The 18994-nt window shown below is 38.0% G+C and overlaps 1 protein-coding gene across 1 annotated transcript in view; it reads left to right on the top strand.

The window, feature by feature from the left end:
• The first annotated feature begins 439 nt into the window (after positions 1–439).
• The window catches only part of tet2 (tet methylcytosine dioxygenase 2), a 30593-nt gene continuing 12038 nt past the window's right edge, over positions 440–18994 (top strand). Inside the window, exon 1 of the mRNA XM_085409763.1 lies at positions 440–861. The gene's annotated coding sequence lies outside the window, so the exon portion shown is untranslated. The remainder of the gene's footprint in view (positions 862–18994) is intronic.

Genomic DNA, 18994 nt, shown 5'->3' with positions numbered 1-18994 from the left:
AACAGGAGGTGGGTCTTGGCAGACACATGAAGCAAAGTATGCTGCCCGCAGACTTGTCTTACAAGTCACTCTAAAAATGAACCAGTCGGCAGACTAGAATGAATTTCCAACAGCAGTTGGAAATTCATTGCTCTACCGATTGGACTCCATAACTGGCCACATGTTGTTGTTTCTGCAGTGTTCTCAAAAAGGGAGTGCTCTTACACTTGAGGGAAATTTCTGCAAGCTATGACAGAAAAAGAAAGAGATAAACTGAAAAAGGGAGGGAAAAAACCCCTTAGTCACTTGGCTTCCTGTCTGAAAAAAAAAGGAAGTGGGTGGAGACATTTTCTACACTGCCACAGTCAGATAGCTGAAACCAGTGCAATATTCAACAGAAAAGTATACTCTGTCTCAAACCCAGAATCCGGATCCACTCCAGTTCTTCAGGGCAATCCTAGTGTTCACTATTGTGTACGGCTGAGGAAAGAAGAAAAAGGAGGGAGCATAGGGGGGAAGGAAATCTGCCTCTTTGTGTGGGAAGGTCTCAGCAAGAAGGTGATTTTGTAATTATTTGAGGTAGACACCAAAGCAAGGCTCTTCCTCCTGACCTCCAAACAGCATCGTTTCCAATTTCTGTACCTCTGCTGCCTTACGGGAGTCACATATGAGTGGGCTTCTGAGGCTGCCAAACAGCGACACCCGGGCTTCTCCTGATGATGAGAGCCGACGTCAGACTGGTTTCCATGAATATTGATGTGGAGGATAGTCTGTTTCATAGAAGAACAGAAGGAGGCAAGATGGCTGCCTTTAGGATTTGTTAAAGAGGAGATCCAGACGGTTTGTTGGAATTTCTACAAAGTGGAGGGACGTGAAAGGCAGGTGAGAACTGGCTCGGCACCTTAATAATCCGTTTAGCCCTTTCCCCCCTGTAACCTTGTGTGTGTTTTTGGTGGTATTTAGTCAGATGAAGTACAGCAGATGCCCCACATCGTAAAAAGCAAGAGCCAACATAATAAGGGGGGGATATGAGATAAAGCTACTCCAACATGGCTGACAAATTCTCTCTTTTTTTGTGCCAGCTAAAACTGAAAGACAGCAGTTGTGTTTTCCTGTGTGTGCTTCTTGCTGCATTTGAATACATTATAGAAAACAGTGGACTTGTTCAGGAGTTAGTTTTTTTTAAAAGCATAATTTAAATGCCTGTGTGACACTACCTTTACTATTCAACCCTGGCTTTTTCCTAAACACATTAAAAATGTATTCAATATGTAATATAACAAACATTTTTGTATAAGTGACTTCCTATTTGTCAAAACACATTTGCAGCATTTATGTGTTATTGACAACTATTACAAAATCATAATTATGATTGTATTGTCTTTTTTTTTTTTTAATTCAATATGGATTCAGATTTAGGTAGTTATCCACTTTGGTTTACCCCATCCTTTCTCACTGATGTATATGTGCATTTTTATTCTGTTCAGCCTTCAGTAGGAGAGTAAAAGTCCAACCTAAGCATGTCCAGTAGTAAGTGCACAGAGTCTGCATGGCAGCAGAGCTGAAATAGCTTCTGGCTTTGTGTATATGAATCAGCTTTCATTGCTTTCACCACTGAATGACGAGCAGACACAAAGGCAAATCCCAAGGAGAAGCAAAGGAGAATAGAATTGTGGTGGCAGAGCGTAGTGTAGGTGGACAAGGTCAGAAAGCTATGAAGGAAATGAAATTCAATCCAACTGCACCATTAAGTGGGCAAACAAGACTGGTAATTCTGGAGATTTCCCTTACTTCCTTTAGAAGTTGACACTAAACACAAGGTTGTTATCAGGGAGCAACAACAAACATCAATTCTAAAAAACTGACCAACTTGGTGACTTCGCAAGACTATTTTGTCTATTTTAATGCATTACAAGGAGTAAGCTGTCACAGCTAACAGGGTGTTGTAGGTTTTGGATCTAGCTGCTGACATAAAGATTATTGACAACACAATGCAGATTGTGCCTGTGACTTTCAGGGTGTATGAAATGTCATTATTTTAAAGGAATTGAAATAAAAAAACAGCTATGTTGCCTTGTATGAATCGCAAATTAACAGAAGTACAATAACAGAATGATAGCAGTAACACGATCATGTATAAATCCTCATAGTTTTAAATACATGTAAATTGAGCTTTATTATAGGACGCCAAGTCTCCTATTAATTATCAAATGCATAATTATTTGTTGTTTCTGCTTGTGTATGTGAATTCACCTAAGATTAACATCTGAATGGCTCATTAGTATAACAAAAATATTTCGGAGGCTTCCATGCTAGGCTTGTGTATTGCGCTAACTGCAGTCGTCAGATAGCCATGTGGCCTCAGGGTACAAATTAAACAAAAGGAAGATGGAGACTAATGACTGACATTTAATTTGGCATCACACTTTAACAAGGCTATCTGAAGAACTTGTGCTTCGGTTTTTATCTTTAAATCAACACGAAAGTTTTCAGACACTGACTATTAGTGATCCATAAGGGCAAGATTAAAAGAGGTTAAATAGACAGTGAAGCTCCTTGTCAAATTACTAAAGACATTTACTAAGTTTTGGTTACAAAGTTGTATTTTTTTTCCTTTGATTGTCGATGCAGGCCATGCAGTTCCTGCACTGTGGTACAACTTTTAAAAACATATCTGGTGCTAGCAGAAGAAGATACTATTTAAGTCACAGAGTTTAAAACCAGCAGTAGTGGTATACACCTCTTGCGCAATACCATGCCTGTGTTTTGACACGATGAGCACGGTCACTGGCTGTGTAGCATCAACAAAAGTTCTTAAGCAAGAGTGCTCTCTGTAGCATTCATAAAGAATGTTGTGACTGCATGAGATCAGGTGAGCCAAGCCTTTGTGTGTGTAAGTGTGTACGGTGATCCCATTGCCCCACATAAACTAACAGACTGCAGATAATGCTTAGTGTGTCATTTGAAATACCAGACATTGTACTTTGATGAACAGAAATGAACCCACCTCATTTCTTGCTATGAGAGTGCACTATTAATCTCAGTTGTCTGATGTTATAACTTGTGGCTATATCTGCACTTAGTTGACTTTCCATTTTGTTTTTATTCTGTTTGCAATTCCGGTGCTCAGACCACCATACAAAAATATCATTTATGTCTGGTATGTATATCTTTTCTAGTCATCTGCTGTGTGTGACTGAATTTCAAGCTATTGCCATGTTCAATAACTTGCAATGGAGTGTTTATATACGCAAATGTAAAATGCATAAGCCGCTATTGAAATGTATAAAATAAAAGTACCACCTTTGTGGATATACAGGGGTTGTGTCAGCTTTATGCAACTGACCCTTCAAGTTTTCAAACTAAAACTGGGTCAGCAAGCTTTCACAACATCCAAGAATGTGCACTAGTGTGGATGCTAAGTATAACAAAAACAATGTGGATCTATCCCATGTTTCTCTTTCTGTTCAGCTGGACTGTGCAAAGGATTTACATGTGCTAATCCTGACCTGCACAACTAATGCTACATAATAACAGAAATAAAAAACAACCACCATCTAATAGTTTTGCAGTTTTATATTTCTCTGCATTGCTGCTGTTACATCAGCAGCTGAAAAGGCATGAAAGCATTAATAGGGCTACAGGGGGCTGAGTGGGGGAAGGGCCATATAGATCAATCACATGCACATAGCTTCTCTCATCTATCCACACCTACAGATAAAGCCTCACGGGTGGACTGCTAGTTCGTCATGGTCTTAAGTTCCCTTTATGTCACTCCTAGGGCAAACACAATATCACCTTTGGGAAGAATGTCCAGTTGCCATAGCATTCCACAACAATGCTGTCTACTTAAAATACGCAAGCCTTTACCCAAGCCCTCACCTCTGACCCTGCCCTATCCAACCCATGTATTATTTTTCCAACCAGGAGCCATTTCAGAAATGACACAGAACAGGTCCAGTGGCAGGCTAGACATTTTAGATTGCACTACACCTGGCTGGCCATAGCTCAGCTGCTTTCCTAAGACAAAATGGCGAGATACTGAGTGTTGTATTGATTTCTGCAATATTGATTTCCCTTTTGTCTGCTGCTGGGGTTTTGTTTTCCTATAGAGAGCAAGGGAGTAGCAGCAAGCCACTATCAGATGCTTCAACAGTGGGATCACTCTGTGAGAACGCTGTCACTCATTTGAACATATCTTAATGTTCAAATGAGTGACAGTGAATTTACAGTTGGATGCAATTTATCATGAAGTGTGTTTTGACTTACTGCTGCAAAAATGTTCACATTGTTTTAGCATCAGTGAAACCTGTAGAGCTTTGCCATTTTTTTAGTATGGTGTTTGTTTTACTTTTACTATTGATTGAACATAAACTGCATTATGTAAGACAATGTCTATTAACTGAAGCCAGATCAAAAAAATATGTCACTAATAAGACCACCAAACCAGATGGCCCTAACTTGTTAAAGTAATTATGATCCGGTCTGAGGTAAAAAAGAAAAAAAAGATATTCATAACCAACATATGTTATAAATATGACTCATAGCCTCCTACTACGAAGCGGTGCGCCGTTAGCCAAGTTGACGTTTAATTATCGATTGAGAGAGATAAGACTGCGTTTGAGTGGCACAGGCCCGGAGAGAGGGTTGCTGGCCCTGTGAGCATATATCGATGTCAGGGTTTACCTCAGGGGTGAGACAGAGAGGGCAGGGACTCAAAAGCTTCCTCCACGTGAACACGCACATGGCCGTTCTGTTTACAAACACTATCCCGGCATTCTGCAGCGAGGAAGGCAAGTGAGATGTTATGTAACCACCCCTAAGCGAATAGCATCTCTTCCCGCTTCTCACCAGGCCGCTCCTCCTACGCTTGGATGATCTTCTTAAATACTGTTGTCGCTGGTTGCGCTGACAGAAGTTAAGAATAGAAAAAGAAATTCAAAAGTCACTTCAGTCACTGTCGGTTTGCCTGAGACTGTGGCGAGACTGTGAGCAGGTCTTTTTCTTTGTGCCATTCTACATTGCTCTCGTGCAATTCTAATAGCATCAAGTCCGGAGACTAAAGAGGCCTTAAACGTGCCGTAAGCTTTTTTTGTGATTACAGCTTACAAAGCCATCACATGGGCGCAGATACCGTGGAGGACACAGTGTAGTCCACAGTAATGTCTCCATTGCACAGTCCTGCATGGTTAATTGGATTATTCATTAAATATTTCCTGGACACATTCATTAATCAATTTAGAGCACCAAGTTGCAATGTAGTACTTAGCATTTTTGTTACTATTATTAGCAAGAGAAGCCTAGCAATTAAAACATGCACATGGCATCTCTTAATGCGTGACATGAAAATCTTTGCAGATAAAAGCAAAACCAGGAAACAATAACTCCTGAAAATGATGGAGAAAACTTGATAAACCTTATGCATACATACTTTAATCATCCACACTAGTGGCCAATTTATAATCACCAATTAACGGAAAATCCAGACCTTTGGCCTGTGTGAAATTGGGAAAACCAACACACCACTATACCACCACTCAGATTCCCCATCATTGCTCACTTCCAGTTAAATGAAATCAACCAAAAAGTGGAGGTTTAATTCAGAACTATTTATTGGAAAAGAATTTGCCTGTCAAATTGCATCTTTTGTTTTTTTTTATAATTTTATTTTTTAAGGGTTAAAAGTGCGGAAACTATCAAAATCTGCAAAGCTTTGTCATTATAGCACAATCTAAAGGAGGTCCAAAATGGTTAAAACAGTTGCTTTTGATTACTACTTGCCCTCTTCTAAAATGGATGTTAGATATGAACCATTTTAGTGCTGCGAGCTGTCACTATAAAGGCCCCCTGTGGTCTACACAAGAAGCATAAAAGTAGACAGCTGGCCAAGACTGCTATTAAAAGTGTAACCCTACCAGAGGCTTTGAGTGACATCACTAACCAGTTCTGGGGAGTTAGAGTGGCTGTGGCTTAATATTAGGTTTCCTAAGTGGAATGTACAATTGCAGCAGTTGGAATCTTTCTGAGCCATAGTGCCCAGTGATAACTGAACTGGGCTTCATCCACTTGTTTATGATAGGAAAGGTTGCAAGTATGACTTCAACTCTTGTCCTGAAAGAATACAAACTCTTGCCTGCAAAACAAATTGCAGTATTTAAGTAATGGACTGCCATAATTTAATGAAATATTTATGTAAACACTGAAACAATACACTGTTTACAGAGGCTATACTTAGCAATTCATTCTTGAGGTGTGGGATGACATATATGATTCATACAACCCATACTCCATACACAAAAATATTCCTCTCAGAAGGATTTGTGATTCCCATTCAATGAGTCACGTGCCTCCTACTGAGTGAAGGTAAAGAAGGAGCTTAGAAAACAGCAGCTTAGGTCAGGCTGCTTAGAAACCAATGAGGGATCATCTCAAAAGCTTTCCAGAAAACTAGAGAGCACGTAGAAATGTTTCTCAGGCAAAATGACTGTTAACCCTCCTGTGATATATTTTTGGCTACACATTTATTAAAGTAAAACGAAAGAACCTGTTGCCAAACTTGCCTTAGTTTGTCATGACAAAGAAAAGAAAACACAAACTTCAATGAAACTGAAATTTGCACTGATATCCACCTACGATCCCTTTGCCCCCGTGTTTGTGTGGCATACTTTCCCTCCAATAATAATTTGCTCTGTTTACTGTCCACCTCTGCTTCCTGTTCATCCACAAACTGGTCTGGATTTGAATACTGCAAACAGTCTAGAAGCCTTCTAGGCTTTATGGATCATGCTAAATTATAGTGGATATGAATTTTAAAAAATTAAGTGGAAAGTCACTTAGAAGTTAACATTTGCAACTTTTTACAAAAAATTGCTATATATTAATAAAAACAAAATTGAATGATTTTTATATCATTTAAATCTATGAAACTAGAAATAGTGATAAGATGCCATAATAGATAGCAAAACTGATGAATGGGTTTAAAGAAAATTTTCAGAAATGTTGGGATAGGGGAAGCAAATGACTTCATAGAGAAAAGAAACCATGAATGCTAAATGGTAGATAGGTTCCAGAGAAGCGCATTGCATGATCCAAAATCTGTCTTTTTTCAAAGAAGGCTTTTGTTGTTTTAACAAGAAAATGCTAAACTATGTTCTGCACATATTAAACCAGCATGGTTAAAAGAGTAAATGTGTCTAGGAGCTAAACTGACCAGCTTGCAAGTCCAGAGTAATCATTGGTCAAATGTGAACAGTTGTTCTCCCTAGTTTCTAAACACTTATAGTATTGCTACTTTTTTTGTCATTTCATCATTTAAAGTAAGCAGTTATTTTTGAAAAACAATAGAATTTCTCAATTCTAAGATTAGATGATTCTAAACTTCAAACATCATGAATAATTTCACTTTAACATAATTTGGTATTTCCATTTTAAACAACATATCTAAACTTGACCTTTAAATGTGCTGATTGACACAGATACAAATGTAGGCCTCTGAATATGTGGCACAGTTGAATTACTGGCAGGATCAACCCATAAAGAACACGTGTGCACCACAGCAATGCAACCTCTTCTGCAGTCAGCCATGCTAGGGTAATGGTTAGCCCAGATGGGCTTTGAAGCGCTCATAGGACATTGCCGTGGCTACCATGCACTCAGAAATTAACTTTTGCTCTTTGTGCAGTTCATCAAGTTAGTCAGATATATTGACTGTTGCATAGACAAAGGGCTGGAGAGAGAAAATAGAGACAAGCCCTCTGGAAGGAAGAGTGTAGCACTGTGAGGGGTTGGGCGCAGGTCAATGGGTTTGTACGCTCAGAAGCCAATGTCTTCAGTGTCCATGTGATCCAGCTTGATGGCAAAAAAGATTTAGACACTATGTGTCAGCCTCAGAGCCCAGTAAGGATTCTTTGTAGCACACGTGGTGACTAAACTGGAAAAATAAAGGCTAAAAAAGTTTTTGGAGTGACATCAAGTTCAACTGCAACTTTCAGGATTGACTGCTCTGGGGGAAATATTCAATGCTGAGGTCAAGGTAAACAACGTCAAAGACAATGTCTTAGTGAAACGTTGTTGGAGGGAAGGCTGTGGGTGAACAGATTTGGTCTGAATGAGTACAGACTCTTGTATTAAAAAAAAGCATGCAGCTTTTAAGGAAAATATTGTGACACTTGCTATTGGTGGCCACAAATAACACAAGGCAGAGTACATGACTGCTGATTCCTGAATGGCTGCCATAAAACAATATAGTGTTTGCAATGACTATACTTGTTAATTCATTCTTGAGGTGTGAGAGATAATTTACATGATCTGTGACCTTATTGTCTATTATCATGGGCAGCTGACCATTTGGTTAATACTGAATCAACCCAGTAGCTAAAAATTAATACAGTGCACTTTGAAAATATTCAGAGCAAGAACAGTGAAGGATGACCAAGAATCTCATTGTTACTCTGACTGAGCGCCACTGTGTGAAAATGGAAAAAACTTATAGCAATCCAACTGACTCTGTGGGCATGAATATTGAATATCTGCGCTTTATTGCTGAGTCACTGGTGACAAAATTCTCATTAAATCCAACTTGAAATTTCAGTTGATGTTGCTCTCAGACTTGGAGAAACAAGATTGTATGGCCTGATGAACAGATTCAAGTTTTTCCAGCTCAGTCAGACACCTCACTTGAATCAAATTAAGTATACCTGTAGAGAACTAGAATCTCTCTCTACTGACAGTACCCATTAAACCTTCATGACCTTCACAGATCTGAAAAGAAAGAATTCCCCAAATGGTGCAAAGTTTGTTGCATCTTACTCAAAAACACTCAAGACTGTAACTGCTGCCAATCACACCTTAACAAAGTGTTTAGAAAAGGGTCTAAATAAAGTCTAACTCAAATACATACACATATTAAAAAATGTCCGGACTACAATTACATTTGAAGCAAAATTAACAACAGTAAAAATAGTTTACTCAGGCCCAATGTGAGTCAAATGGAAGACAAAAGTAAAACATGCCCACACAATGTTTTGCATGCGTTTGTCATATTCCCAGAATACCAGCTGAACTAGTTGTATCAGAAATGTTCAAAGATGGGGTTTAACACCTTCAACAAACAACTTGAGTTACTCATGACACTGTCAACCACAAGAAACAAATCATCAGCTACTCCTCAGACTTAACCCACAATTAGACCCAGTAAAAGAATTACAAATAATAATATCTATTAAATGCTTTGGGTCTAATATAAGGGGAACACAGTTTCTCTGGAAAAAAGAGTCAAGACATAAAACCTCACCCATCAGCAAAAAAAAAAAAAGTTCAAAAAAATGAGTGTTTGAATTGGTCTTGAATTAGCAGTGAGAGTGATTATAATTATGAATGGCCATGCAGATGATATCCATTAATCTTTTCCCTCTCTAAGTTTGTATTTTTCCCTTGGGGAGAAGTTAACTGAATCGGTATTGTACATCGTTCCGGTTTTACTTGTCTATCCATTTGCATATATTCCAGCTAGATGATTTCGGGCTCATCTAAAGTAAACGATGTGCCTAAGTAGTGTCAGGTAGTGTACATATTTAAATAAATAATACATAATGTTTGCCCTTTGCCAAAAACAGTGATTTTAAAAACTGACTGACATTAACTTCAAGTGTGTGTTCGGGTTTTTAAATATTTAGATATTAAGATATAGCGTTTATGGCTTTGCTGTTCAATTAGCATTCACTGGAAGTCTACTATCTTGCATCAATTACAGTCATCAGTTTCAGCATGATTAACCATCTCATGAATGCTGCATGCTACAGACTTACTTTTCATTTGTTTTTGTTTGCTTGTTTTTGCATGTCTATGACATTTCTGCAGAACACATATAACCTGATTTGTCCTGTGTATATCTGTACTATATAGCATACATTAGATTAGAGGACTGGTTTGCTACATGAACTGAATGTAGGAAACAACATCTTACAGTTCAAAAGAATTACACTAAGTTTGATTAGTTTAAATTTTACTCTCTCAAATAAAACTATAGTTAGGTAGTTATGTTTAAATATAACCAAAAAAGGCAACGAGACAATAAGCTGTGACAGCACAAAGACTGCATTAGGAATCTCCACAAGTATGCCACATCTGCCTTGCATTAGACATCAAGAACAATGTAGATCGTACAGATCCCTTCTTCATATGGATGGGGAGGAGGCTCTCTGGCCAAGAAATTACAAACAGAAGTTTATGCCATCTATGTGTTTGATTTGATCTAATAATCTTGGCTTAAGATTCCGTTAAAAAAAAACAAAAGGATTATGCTTTTATTTACATGTCTTTGCATTTATGCATCGATGTAAATTCCCCATCAAAGTGAACTTTAGAAAAGTGTAACGTAGAGACAGTTTTGTGTCATATTTAAAGGTAAGCGTGTCATATGTGAGCATGAGTAATTTATTCATCATGAATGATCCCCTCGATAACCGGATTTTACCTCCACTGTTGCCCTGGTTGTGGTTAATTACTCAGGGGTGAGAAACCGAGAATTAAAAAAAACAAAAAAAAAAAAAAACAGATCTCTCACTCCAGGATGCCATGTGATACAGACATCCGTACATCACAATTTTGTCATTAGGCCATATACAGTATCAACAGGTAAATGCTGTGCTGAGGAAAAAAGAAAATAGACCTGAAGTTGTACCATTCAAAGTCAGTTGCTACCCCCATGCAGCAAAGCCTTGCAGCAACCTTTGTTGCCATTAATGGAACCAATATGTGTCCCATCAGCAACTCACAGCCTCAAGCCTCTGCATTCCTTGTAATAACCTTCACATGTATCTGCATCTGCTCTATAACCAGCTCAAAAGATCACCCTTAACAGAAACTTTCTATCTGCCAAACATTAGACAGATGCATTAGCAGAAAAGACTTTCTAAAGGTCCATTCTCTACACCAACCTGAAACAGTGCTACATTCTAACAACTCAAATGTACTTAGTATGTAGTGTGGTGTAAATGTGCTTATTTGTATGTGAACACAAACAACGTTATCGTAACAGGCTAAGTAACAGGCCAGTACCTCACAGTCTATAAAGAGACCAAAGTGTGTAACAAAAGGTGGTTTTAGGTATTGGTTTCAGCTGTGTCGAAATCAGGAAACTGAAATATGGCAACAAAGGTCCGACAAGTACACGAGGTTTACTTTTATCTAGGTTTTCGACCCTGATTTTACTTTACTGTTTAAAATGTTTAGATAGGTTTGTGCCCCATCTGAGTGTAGATGCCAGTTTCGTTAAGCTCCCTTCATGTGTAGCAACAAGATAGAAGCACTGAAAACATTAAAATGCCTTCTGACTGCAGACGCAGGGGGGCCCTTTGTTTCTTATTTTTAAAAAAAAGTGTCATATGTTGTTCAGACTGATAGAAAGAATGAGAGGGACAAAGCATAAATCACCGTGGGATGTGCATTGTACACGCTGTGTGAGCAAGCCATGTGACATAAATCACAAGTGTGAGATGCCTGATAAATTAAAAAGTAGACCCAAAATAACCCATAACAAATAATAATAAGATTGAGAGTATGATATTTCTGCAAAAACTTTAGTAACCTTAGATGAATTTCAAGCTTGGAGTTAAAAAAAAAAAAGAAAAAAGATTGTTTGCATATAAGTGGAAAATAACTGCTTGTTTACATTGTCAGCTGGAATGCTGAGGTGCTAGAGGTCGTTGGGTTTGTAGAACAGCAAGTTCGGCTCTATATTTACATCAGGGATTTGATCGCTGTAGAATGCAAGTCATCTGACCTAATTACCCCGATAAAGCGTTGCTAAGGATGAGATTTCACTCACGGTTGAGCTGCCTATAGTCTGACCCATCTAACTGGCCGCACTCTGATCAAATAACATTAAATGTAAGTAACATTTATCATCACGCTACCATGCAGTTTTTTTGCAGGGAAATCTCATGTTTCTGCAATTATGTGGAAATTTGAGTTAAACCATCCACCTAAAAAATATGCATAAGAGGAAACTAAATATTTTAATGGCTGGCTGTCCTGTGCAATGATATAGGCATAAATTGCTATAGCTATAACATATACAATATCAAATTCAAATTCAAATTCAAATTTTGTCACGTACACAGTCATACACAGTACGATATGTAGTGAAATGCTTGGACAACTGCTCGTGACCTAAAGAAAACAAAAAAGGAAAAGGCTATGAATAAGATAGGAAATAAATATGAAAAATTAAAAAGGGTAAATTTAACTAGGAAGGAATAAATTATAAATTAAGGTTAAAAATGAAATAACTGTACAACACAAATTAGAATGAAGGGTAAATTTAACTGGGAAGGAATAAGATAAAATATATAAATTAAAGTTGAAAATAAAATAACTGTACAACAAAATACACAATACACAATATAGAACTATATAAGAATGTATGAAGAAATCTAAATATAAATAAATATATACACAATAACAGCAGCTGTACAAGTATTAACTGGAAATGAAGAATATAGTGACCAGTGTTGTGCAAAAACAATGTCCAGAAAGTCCAGTGTGTGTGTAAGAACCATATGTGTGGGTCAGTACTGTGTGGTGGTGTGATTGAGAGACCGTATCGCCTGCGGGAAGAAGCTCGTCCTCAGTCTCTCTGTGTTGGTCTTCAGGGAGCGGAATCGCTTTCCTGACCTCAACAGAGAGAACAGTCTGTTGTTGGGATGGCTGAGGTCCTTCACGATCTTCCTGGCCTTGGTCCAGCACCGCCTGCTGTAGATTGAGTGCAGGTCAGGGAGCTCGGAGCGGATGGTGCGCTCAGCTGACCGCACAACCCTCTGTAGAGCTCGTCTGTCCTGCATGGTGCTGTTCCCGAACCAGGTTAAGATGTTTCCCGCCAGGATGCTCTCTATGGTGCACGAGTAAAAGTTCCTGAGCACCTTGGAGGGCACCTTGGAGGGCAATATTTCAGAGTCATTATTATATACAGCTGTTAGAAGTTTCAAAAATACTTCAGACATTCTTCAGAATATGTTGTCACATATTCTCATGTGCAGCAAAACTGAAGTCAAGTCCAGTTAGCCAAAGTCATCTTATACACAAAATGAAAAAAATTGGATTTCAATTTGCATGCTATCATTGCTTTCAAATGTTTTAAAATCTACTCAGTATCAATACTTGTGGCTAAAAGAAGAGGAAACAACATTGCAATAGTGAAGCAATGGGTCAGTTAGAAGATATTACAATTTAAAAAAAGAAAAATCATATCTTTCCTTTTTACGAGACAGTTCACAGAGCATGTAGGGTTTCTCTTTATTACACAGTCAGAAAATGTATAGTCTTTAGCCTGGGTGCATGCTCAAGGTTCTTATCTTTTAAAGCAGGAAATTACAAATGCACTCTTTTCAACAAAGAAAAGGAAATGTGCACTTGAGATTATGGCTTATTCTTGGGACTATTCTACAAAAGTGCGGTGTGGCTTGGCAAGCATGTATTTGATTTACAGGTCTGCTACACATCTTGCTTTCTTTAACAGCAAGGATCCTTACGATTGCTGCCTAGGTCTAAAGCTTAAAGCGCAGAGACCTGAGTCTTCCAGCAGCTGTCGTTGGAGGTGAATGTCACATATGGCTGCCAAGTCACGCCAAACAAACCCCATCTACTATGGCAGTTCTCATATTTCACTCGCTCACTCTGGGAATAACAAAAACACAGTGGAAGTCGAGTGTATTTAACACTGTTGCACTTGTGCTATGAAGACAAAGCAATGTGTTACAGACTGCATATTCCCTACACACATAATTTAATGCAAAAGAGAGAGATCATTTGTCATGTTGACTGACAGACTAAAATTACACTCTCCTTAGCAAACCAAAAACCTTTATTTTTAAAGAAAAATATTGATTGTTCAGGCTACTGATAAGGCCCTCTTGTGTAAACTGCGTCCATTGTTTTGCAACACTAGTCCCACTGTGTCCATAAGTCCACTCTTGTCTATAGGCTTCAAAGCACTTTACAACTTGTCATCTATTAATGGCAGCAAATGCATAGTTGCATAGGTAATAACTATGTACAACGGCTGTTCTCAACTGTACTAGTTCGATGGAAGGGAGCAGATGAATGGCAGACATAAGTAAAGATGAACCTGAAGCGTAATTACAAGGCAGAGGTAAGGCTGTGGCAGACAAAAAGAAACCAAACGACAGTAAATAGGAACAAAGAAAATGACAACAAAGGTCTCTTGGGTATTCAGTTCCAGCCATGTAAGCTGAGTCATATCATAAACTGAAACAGAGTGCTCATTCCCTGGTGGACATCAGCTATAAGAAAGAAAACCAAAATAGATCAAAGCATTATAACTCCCAGCAGGCATCCACACTAAAGTCACCGCAAAGCTATGCCTCAGCTTAGTTTAGTGCTCTACGTCCGGACCAAAAATAGATCTTTCCATAAATCACATCTAACAAATAGTTAACAGGATGAAGCTAACACTTCAAATCTGCTAAAGCACTCAGGAGAAACAGGATCTACAACTTTGCATGAATGTTATGTGTGTTTTTTATGTTTGTACGAAAGATAGACGCACACACAGCTGGGATCTCTGGCTTTGTTCTGGGTTTGCAAAGATTTTTTTGTTACCAGTGTGGGTGTATCCTACTGTGACAAGCTGCTTGGCTCAACTTGGTCGGTTGTAAACCCTGGAGTGTCCCGCAGGAATAGAGCCGCACTGTAAGCGGCTTTGAGCCAGTGTTCAACTCTTGACTTTGTTACTGATTTACAGACTGTTGTGAGAACCAGAAAAACAAAGTAGTAGTCACAAGGGGTCAGGGGGTTCCCGTCATTCGTCTGCCTCACAGAGACATCTTTTAAAAATCAAGTTTTAAAATATGATTTTTATTTAAAAGAGTTAAAAATACGGGTGCAATAGTAATTCAAGTACAAATCCAGAGAGAAATACTTCTGGGGGTTTTTTGGGTTTTTTTAAAGGAAGTGTTACATTGTTACTCATTCAAACAGAGATTGTTAAGTAGGCAGTAACTTTAGGCAGTACTCTCCGTACTTTTCAGAGATTATTATCATCTCTCATCTTTTGAGACTTGTTTTGTTTTTTGCAGCAAACTGCACAGTAAAAAACAGATTCAAACAAGAATTTGTAAGATTAGCAGATGAGCTGCTATGGATGAGAAAATTGAAATGCTGCATAAATGAAAATGCCTTCCAGATGCAGAGACCTACTGCCATTCATCATAAACAGCCAAGCTTATAGCTCTTACTGTCCTCATTTGTCAAAATAACAATACCTTGGTTTTAATACCTATGACATAATCCTAAATGGGTTCAGTGTCATTTCTGATCAGTTATTTTTATAGAAAGCATTCTGCCTTAGTCATAGACCAGTAGGAAAAAAAACAAAAAACAAATGCCACAGTAGGAACTTAATACAAGAAGAGTCAGCACATCTTTCATGGCTAATTTTTTTTTTCAGTACTTCTGTTTATTTATGATGATAAACTCTGTCAACCACAGTATTAAAACTGCCAGTTGGACAAAAAATTCTCAATAAATTCACTTGGCCAAACAGTTTTCTTCTAAATATTCTTCCGTGACATGTTAGCATGCTAGAACAGTCCACCGTTTTGCTAGCAGTGAGCCATCTTGTCAGTCAGTATTTTTATTTCATAGTGTCACTTAAAATGTCATCTTTTCAACACCCTTTTCTCTTTTTTGTGTGTACAAAGTCTGCAGAGGTTTTCAAGGTACCTCAGAATTACACTGATAACCTCTGTGCTGAGCCTGGAGCACTTACCTGTCTATGGTCATGCCAATGCACCTCTGGCTGGTGTTACTGTAGTTTGTTCTATAACTCACAAGAACTGCTGTAATTGTGTTGCCAAAGATTTTTGCCTGTTCTCTTACTCTGCTTGTAAATTTCCCTGTTAACATCAATGTGATGTTAACAGATCAATTCATAACCACATTCATCCAAGTGAGTTAACCGGAGATCACAAATTTAAGTGTCAAAGGTTTTGTAAGATTTATCTCACTGACCACAGATTCATTTCAATATATCACACAGAAGTTTCTAGTTTGGAGTTGCGTATTTCAGTATAGCCATTATAAAGGTCATGATATTGATTGCTCGTAAAGGTCTGCACTTTAAATCACTTATTGTTTCCACTAGTGGTACATAAGTGGCAAAAGCTTGTGATTTCAGTTGTTTCGTTTCGTTTCCTTTTTTTTTTTTTTTTTAAACTGTCGACTGGGTGTTGAAACCTTGCAAAATGGCAAACATAAATTTCAATGAAGTTCTAAAAAGTCTTCAAAAAATTATACATAAAATAATCAAAGTTGTCAAAAAGACACCTTTGAGGTTCATCTCCCTAGCTGTGCTGGGAGCTTTTTTCGTTTTTAGTGTGTTGCTTCCCCTTTCCACCTGCTAACCAGCCACTGGCAGCTCTGTTGTGACAACAGTGGAATCTTTTAGGAACCTTGTAATAGCTTTGCTTGTTAGTAGGAGGTTTAACGCTCTAAATGTGGCGGTCTGGAGGGCTGCTAATGTCTTGGAAGAGTGATTGATAGAAGATCATTATGATAACCAGCTTCTCCAGACTAAGCTTGGCCTGGCAGTTTCCTATCATCTTGGTCCAAATGAGTGGGTCATATGTAATTATTTTTCTTCATTCTTGATCTATTTAGTTTTTAACTATTTATGAATTGAGGAACTTTTTAAAAAAGTTTTTCACCCAAAACTTTCTTAAGCTGTTACCACAGGAACTTGATTTTAAAGCCTTAAAAGAATATACACCAGACAGGGTGTCATTATGTATGATTGGATATATTAAATATTTGACTAAAATGACACAAATTTAAGATATTTGCCTAAATTACTGAGCCTAGCATGTGTTTATGTGAACGACAGAGGTTTTCCTTCTAAATTTAATGAGCTTCAAAGTTTATAAAGCTGTGGACATAAGTTCTTTGAATGACAACAGCTGTTCTGTAGCTCTAACAGGTTCCAGATGTTATAATTGTGCCCAGTGATGGAGTATAATTATAGTACCTCTCCTATTTAGTATTTTTTTCCTTTCCTGCTTCCCCAGACATCAGTCAATACCTATAGTTAGGGCTGGGCGATATGACCCAAAATTCATATCTCGATATTTTTTAGCTGGATGGCGATATAAGATATATATCTCGATATTTTTTTTAAGCCATAAAGTAAGAACAAAAAGAGTTCTTAGTCAAAGCTGTGTCCCAGATGTCACACAGGCACTTTTATTAACATACAGCACAGATGTACATGAAAAATTACTCAAAATTAAATTATGAGCATTCATTAAATAATAATGCTCCATAAATAAAAGAAAACAAGGTTGTTTTTGTGCTAAACAAAGAGCTCACAATTGTGCAGTCAAAATGTAAACTAAAAGACGCTGAGCGTAATAACAAAGACAGACAGATTTTACAGCTGCTCTGTTCCCGAGTTTTACTGTGTGACTGATAGCCTGGAGTTTGAAATCCGCTTCATAACCACGTCTCTTACAGGTGCCATTTATGGTCCTTATACACACACAATACGGTAATATTACGTTGATGCACAGTACGTATCACTCCGCGAAGCTCCTCGGTAGCCGTAATGCGCCGACAATCTATCAAGCGGTGCAGCTCCGTAGCTTACCAAAGTCGTACTCAAACATTTTTGACAGATTGCTGAACGCCGTGTACCACATAAAATCGGTTCGCGGCCACCAAGCACAACCAGAATTCATACATAAGGCGCGCTATCAACTTTTGAGAGAATGAAAGGATTTTAGGGTTAGCGCTGTTAGCTCGTTAGCGCGGTTAGCTCGTTAGCATGTTTAGCTCGTTAGCACGTTGACGCCGTCCAGCCCCACGCATGGGGCGATGCGCAGTAACTCGTTAACGGAGATTTGCCGTGTCCGTCTTGTCGCTGCCTGCACGTGAAGCGATGGGGTAGGAGGGGGAGTTGTCTTCAGTGAAGGCGAGGCGGAGTAACGTTGCGTAGAGACAAAAGTGGACGAAAGAGAGGCAAACTTGCGGCTCCACAACTATAATTATAACGTAACATAGACTATATCGATATAAAGGATATTGTCACATCTTATATCTCGTATAAAAATATATCGATATGTTTTAAAAACTCGATATATCGCCCAGCTCTACCTATAGTGAACCTCATAGTTGGTTTACAATAACAAGACTGCTTTTGTGTGAATCTAAAGCTGCATACAATTATGTTAGTATGGTATTATTATAACATTTTAAGATAGCCATAGCAACTGGCATCTGTTGTGACATTTACTTATTTTAAGTGTATTATGTGTTTATATGTTGTAAGTGAATAGTTTACATTTCTAAGTCTTAAAAATCAAAAACAATTTTAACTTCATTAGATTGGTGCTGTCCTGTTGAAGATATTGTCTCAAACCCGGCATTGGCAACTAGCATTCTTCACCCTGATTGTAGATATTCACAAAAAGACAACTGGGTAACAAGACAACTCAGTGTCAGTTATCGATCACTTCAGTTATTCTCCTTTATCCAGTTTTACTTTAATACTGAATTAGGGCCCCTCTTGGTGCTCAAAAAAATTCCTTTGGCATCTGCAAAAGAGTTTCTAATAATTATGATGGATTAGACTGCAGTTCATTGTACCTGTGCACTGCAATGGTTTTGCAGATGCTGTAGATGTGACATGCATTAATAATTACCCATATGGAAAAGATATATATAAATCTTATAAAGTTTGTATCTGTCTTGTGTGAAACTTGTATGAAAAGCATACAAGAGTGAAAACAGATATAAGATCCCTTGAAAAATTATATAATAATACTTGTATGTTTTGGATACTTACTAAAACAATGTATGAAAGTAATGAGAAAGTGGCCACTTTCATGAGTAATCACATATAAGTTTTTACGATTTCTTTTCCATATGGGTAAGAGCAGCAGACAAAAATCAATGTTCAGCTCGAATCACTTTTGCTTGCTGCTAAACCCTCTACTTCATATTC

The sequence above is a fragment of the Rhamphochromis longiceps genome, linkage group LG6 (genome assembly GCF_057381845.1).
Source record: "Rhamphochromis longiceps isolate RC_006_pf linkage group LG6, R_longiceps_female_GT1.1, whole genome shotgun sequence".
In the NCBI taxonomy this organism is placed as follows: Eukaryota; Metazoa; Chordata; class Actinopteri; order Cichliformes; family Cichlidae; genus Rhamphochromis; species Rhamphochromis longiceps.
The sequence above is the reverse complement of the archived record's forward strand: the minus strand, read 5'-3'. Positions and strand labels throughout refer to the sequence as shown.